Source organism: Argentina silus, assembly GCF_951799395.1.
Source record: "Argentina silus genome assembly, chromosome: 11".
NCBI classification, from domain to species: Eukaryota; Metazoa; Chordata; class Actinopteri; order Argentiniformes; family Argentinidae; genus Argentina; species Argentina silus.
The window spans coordinates 1,468,883-1,475,443 of record NC_139665.1 but is presented as its reverse complement, the minus strand read 5'-3'; positions in this window follow the sequence as shown (position 1 = coordinate 1,475,443).

The following is a 6,561-nucleotide window of genomic DNA, read 5'->3' as shown; positions in this document are numbered from 1 at the left end:
GCTGTGGATATGAGGACTGTGTGATGTGAGCTGTAGATATGAGGGCTGTGTGATTTGAAGATGTGCCATCGTGTGTTAGCGTGGTTCATAGAGGTCTGCCACTATCCAATCCTGTTCATTTTGAATCTGGTTTTCTACTGGATCACCACATTCAGCATAAATAACCTGCCCCCACTGAGGCCCCACCCCCACCACTGAGGCCCCACCCACACTACTGAGGCCCCACCCCCACCACTGAGGCCCCACCCCCACCACTGAGGCCCCACCCCCACCACTGAGGCCCACCCCCACCACTGAGGCCCCACCCACACCACTGAGGCCCCACCCACACCACTGAGGGCCCACCCACACTACTGAGGCCCCTCCCCTACGGCCCACCACTGAGGCCCCACCCACACCACTGAGGCCCCACCCACACCACTGAAGCCCCTCAGCCCTGAAGTCACACCAGAGACTTTTTCTCCATAGTTCCCGTACTGTATATTAGGGTTAGGGTTAGGGTTACTGTATACGTACTGTATATTAGGGTACAAAAAGCTTTAGGACAGATTGCTTCATTGTCCAAATAGCGACACAGGGCACTGTAAATCAATCAAATCTATATCAATAAACAGATTGCTTATGCCTGCTAAACTACTAGATTATATTGTATTGTCGATTCGTTGATTGTTGTTGACTGTTGTTGATCGAGGAGCAAGATCCCAAAGATCCCAAAGATCCCAAAGATCCCAAAGTATTTCACCATGTCAATTACGGCTGTATGAGATGTACGTAACAACTAAAACTTTGATCCGATTCGATTTGATTTGAAGAGTGTAAACAGCTGGAGGTATTAAGATTGGTCTCCAAACGGCTTTATGACCCTTTGAGCGGCCTGGCCGTGAGCTCCCTCCTCCCTCCTCCCTCCTCCCTCCTCCCTCCTCCCTCCTCCCTCCATTACGACCAGTCACACCAGGCCGCCAATACAATCGATGCCAGTTCATACATTCCTAATGATCAGACGTGGCGCCCTGGAGGAGACCATCAACACCATTTATATTAATGGCCTCCTGCCTTTCGCCCCCCTCTGCCGTGAAAGTTAACAGGCAGAAAACGGCCTGTTAATAGATTATTCATGGCACCTTGTAAAGGACACTTGAAGCTGGTGTTGATGGGATAGTGTTTACTTAGAGCACGATGGGCATCCCTAGCACAAGGGAGGGGGTGAAAGGGGGCAAAAACCCTGCCCCTTGGCCCTGCCACTCACAAAGTGCCCTCCTGGATGGTGTTTCTCTTTTTTTCACAGCATTGCCAACCTCCATCCCCACCCTCCCCGGCCCCCCCCCTCTCCGTCCCCCCCTCTCCGTCCCCCCCCTCCATCCCCTCCCTCCGTCCCCCCCTCTCCATCCCCCCTCTCCACCCCCCCTCCATCCCCCCTCTCCGTCCCCTCCCTCCGTCCCCCCTCTCCACCCCCTCTACCTCAACCCCCCTTGAACTTGAGCTCAATAATACCCCCCCCCCCCCCCCCCCCTCCCCTCTTGATCAGTAGACACAGCTCTTTGCACACTGGCATCATGCTACAGTCCATACACTTGACATTGTATTACTATTGTCATTACTACAGTCATTACTACGGTCATTACTACGGTCATTCCTACAGTCATTACTACGGTCATTACTATTGTCATTACTACAGTCATTACTACAGTCATTACTACAGTCATTACTACAGTCATTACTACGGTCATTACTACAGTCATTACTACAGTCATTACTACAGTCATTACTACGGTCATTACTACGGTCATTACTACGGTCATTACTACGGTCATTACTACAGTCATTACTACAGTCATTACTACAGTCATTACTACGGTCATTACTACAGTCATTACTACAGTCATTACTACAGTCATTACTACAGTCATTACTACGGTCATTACTACAGTCATTACTACGGTCATTACTACGGTCATTACTACGGTCATTACTACAGTCATTACTACAGTCATTACTACGGTCATTACTACAGTCATTACTACAGTCATTACTACGGTCATTACTACGGTCATTACTACAGTCATTCCTACAGTCATTACTACGGTCATTACTACAGTCATTACTACAGTCATTACTACAGTCATTACTACGGTCATTACTACGGTCATTACTACAGTCATTACTACAGTCATTACTACAGTCATTACTACGGTCATTACTACAGTCATTACTACAGTCATTACTACAGTCATTACTACGGTCATTACTACAGTCATTACTACGGTCATTACTACAGTCATTACTACAGTCATTACTACAGTCATTACTACGGTCATTCCTGCTGCTGCTGACGACACCCTGATGCTCTACTACTGTTACTGGTTTATTATTACTACATTACCCTGATGCTCTACTACTGTTACTGGTTTATTATTACTACATTACCCTGATGCTCTACTACTGCCACTGGTTTATTATTACTACATTACCCTGGATTGTTGACTCCTTGATTGTTGTTGACTGTTGTTGATCGGGGAGCGAGATCCCAAAGCGCTTCACAGTGTCAATTACGGCGGTATGAGATGTGATGTGATTCACCAGCAGTAAACAACAGGAACGTCTGTCTCACTGCAGCGTCTGGAGTCGCAGCAGAAACAAAGCTAGCGTTGACCCTCTGCTCACCTGCAGAATATGACGTACATTTAGAAAAACAACATCAGATAATGAGAGAGAACAAGTGGCTCTTCGGAGAGAGAAACGCAGGTGGAAATCGCTAGAAAGGCAGGGGTGTTTATAAACTCCAGGATGCAATTCATTATTTCACCACCTGGGGAGAAAGCTCAAGCTCGAGTGGCCAGCTGGTAACTGGAAGGTCGCTGGTTCGATCCCCGGTGGCGACGGGAAGGCATGAGCTGGGTGTGAGCCAGTGACGGGAGGGTTCCTGGCATCACCTCGAAAAGTGCGTTCCACTGCCTTTGTGCCCTTGAGCAAGGCACCTAACCCCCAAATGCTCCGGAGGGGGGCTGTGTGCCCTGACCTTGTGTGTGTGTGTGTGTGTGTGTGTGTGTGTGTATGTGTGTGTGTGTGTGTGTGTGTGTGTGTAAAAAACATTTCCATTGAGCCATTAATGGACAATAAAAGTTGTGTTGTATGGCCTCATCTCTCCTTCTCTCCTTCTCCTCTCGCTTTGCAAGAACACTGTTTTGGACCCACAGATCATGTACATTTCATAATTCATAATCGTTTCACAGACTGCCTGGAGCACTGGCTAATGGCACTGCAGGGGAGGGAGAGAGAGAGAGAGAGAGAGAGAGAGGGAGAGGGAGAGAGAGGGAGAGAGAGAGAGAGAGAGAGAGAGAGGGAGAGAGAGAGAGAGAGAGAGAGAGGGAGAGAGAGAGAGAGAGAGAGAGAGAGGGAGAGAGAGGGAGAGGGAGAGAGAGAGGGAGAGAGAGGGAGAGAGAGAGAGGAGGTTAAAAGAGGAAGCAGGGGAAAGAGAGGGGGAAGAGGAGAGGAGAGAGGGAATGGTATTTCTTTATCACCTGTTGTAATACAATTTTATTGTTTCTCGGATAGACAATGTTTGACATGGGCTGTAATTGTAAATGACATTTAGCGAAACACCCTTTGACTTCAAATTAACTTTTGATGAGAGAGGGAGGGTTAGGGTTAGGGTTAGGATGGGACAGAGGGACCAAAGGAGGCCATGACCTAGGCTTTTATGTGTCTGCTGAAAGTCTGGTCCACCTAATGAGTACAGCACTGCAATCATTCCTTAATTGCTAGAAGCATTATCTTCTGGCTGAAAGGCACTTTGTTCATCCTGTCTTCACCGCAAGGATCCTTGGAAAGGAAGGGAGGTTTTTGTCTTTGATGTGTCATTCGGTTGAGAGAGCATTTCTGAGAATCACGGCCTCGTTCTCAGAGTGGAACACTAATAGTTCTGTATGCTCTGACTGCAGTGTGTTCCCACAGGATCTCAAAGTCAAAGTCTGCTTTATTTGGCATTACAATGAATATAAGAACACAATGCTATGAAATGTCACAGGCAGAGCAGTTCTACAACATTAATCAATATCAACAATACAATGTAACAAGTATAATACATGTAAACATCAACAGTAATAACATTAAATACAGTAAAAAAAATAAAATAATAGATATATATAGAATATACAGATAATATACATAACTAAATGTACATTTTCTGACATATGATATTCTACAAAGTAAAATTCAGTCTGTTTTCATTGATTAAGAAATTATACTTGGTTACACTTGTATGAGGTCAGCAGTTGGTTTTCTTCCCAATAAAAAAATCTCTATTTTATCATCTTCCGATCATTCCTACCCGAATTACAGCATATTCAATTACACTGACACTGCTCCATTCTCCTATCCTCAGATATACCCTTCTTAATCTGTTTTGTCATGATCATGAATACTTTTAAATGTGTTTCATTTTTGATGGGGACCAATATGCAATAAACGGTGAGTGAATTTGAACCTGCACTTGTATTTTCTCTGTGGTTTTGAGTCCATGTCCTGCAGCTTCCACACATAATGATACTTATATCACCAGAGACGCTTTGGTACCTCAGAGTGGTTCTGAGCACAGCTACAGAGATGTGTGTGTGTGCGTGTGTGCGTGTGTGCGTGCGTGCGTGCGTGCGTGCGTGCCCGCGTGCGTGCGTGCGTGCGTGCGTGCGTGTGTGTCTGTGTGCTACAGAGAGCTGGTAAAGGTCACTGCAGGCTGCAGAGTGAAGCACGCATGAAAAATACCTGAATTAAGGAGAGAGAGATGAAAAAGCCTCCTGAACGAGGTCTCTGAATGTGTGTGTGTGTGTGTGTGTGTGTGTGTGTGTGTGTGTGTGTGTGTGTGTGTGTGCGTGTATGTGTGTGTGTGTGAGGTTGACAAGCTTGTGTGCATATTCCTAACCATGCTGAAAGCAACTGCGGAACACAGCTTTTCGAGTCTCCGTCCAGTGAAACCATAGAGTACCTCAGGTCAATGATGACCGAAAAAACAAACATACTACACCTGGGATCTACTGTAAAACCAGACTTACTACACCTGGGATCTACTGTAAAACCAGACTTACTACACCTGGGATCTACTGTAAAACCAGACTTACTACACCTGGGATCTACTGTAAAACCAGACATACTACACCTGGGATCTACTGTAAAACCAGACATACTACACCTGGGATCTACTGTAAAACCAGACTTACTACACCTGGGATCTACTGTAAAACCAGACATACTACACCTGGGATCTACTGTAAAACCAGACTTACTACACCTGGGATCTACTGTAAAACCAGACATACTACACCTGGGATCTACTGTAAAACCAGACATACTACACCTGGGATCTACTGTAAAACCAGACTTACTACACCTGGGATCTACTGTAAAACCAGACATACTACACCTGGGATCTACTGTAAAACCAGACATACTACACCTGGGATCTACTGTAAAACCAGACATACTACACCTGGGATCTACTATAAATGTTGTATAAAGCAGACGTCTCTCACAGCCTCCACATCCAAACTCAAAGGGATCATTCAGCATTCTACCACGGGTTGATGAAAACAAGCAGTGTGATAATCTGTTATTTAGTAACGATAATGTCCCGGTTAAATCCCCTGTTATGGTATCCCTACCACGCAGTAAATATGTCTATCACGTTTCCTTGACAACCTTTGTAGTTTTGGGAAGTCTAACTGTTTCCTAGCGCGGGGCAGAAACCACCACATTCTGTCACAAAGTAAACACTGAAAGCTTTGTTTTCTTGTCACAATTGGTGGACTTGTTGTGTATAAAAGCGTTAATACCCTTGAGGCTGTGATTTTGTATATTATAATATTGTCACTTGGTAGGGGGTTTGACTAACAACTCCCCCTACGTGTGTGTGTGTGTGTGTGTGTGTGTGTGTGTGTGTGTGTGTGTGGGTGTGTGAGTGTGTGTATACTCTGTGTTTGTGTGTGTGGGTGTGTCTGCGTGTGTGTGTGTTTGTGTGTGTGGGTGTGTCTGCGTGTGTGTGTGAGTGTGTGTGTGTGTGTGTCTGTGTGTGTGTGTGTGTGTGTGTGTGTGTGTGTGTCTGTGTGTGTGTGTGTGTGTGTGTGTGTGTGTGTGTGTGTGTGTGTGTGTGTGTGTGTGTATACCCACAGTCTCTCAGGCATTATTGCTTAATTTAATAATGTTAATGGTTATTGGCAGGCGGCAACACAAATGACTTCTAATGGAACACATCGGTGCTCCATTACACAGACTGACGCTGACAGACACAGATCTCTCTCTCACTGAGAGGACTACAGGTGTCTTCATTTGGAGAATTCAAGACAAGAGTTTTGAGATTTAAAGACAAATGAAAGAAATTTAGATGTATCGGATTTACTCCTGAGTGATTTGCTAATAGCCTACAAATGGCCTGATTCAAACACTCATTTGTATTCTGTGAACAAACCGAAATCACTTAAACGTAGAACCTTATTAGAAAATAAGACTAACCTCATTGGCTGTTTAATTTAAGTTTACGTGTGGCTAAATCCCTCATTCCACAGTCTCACACAC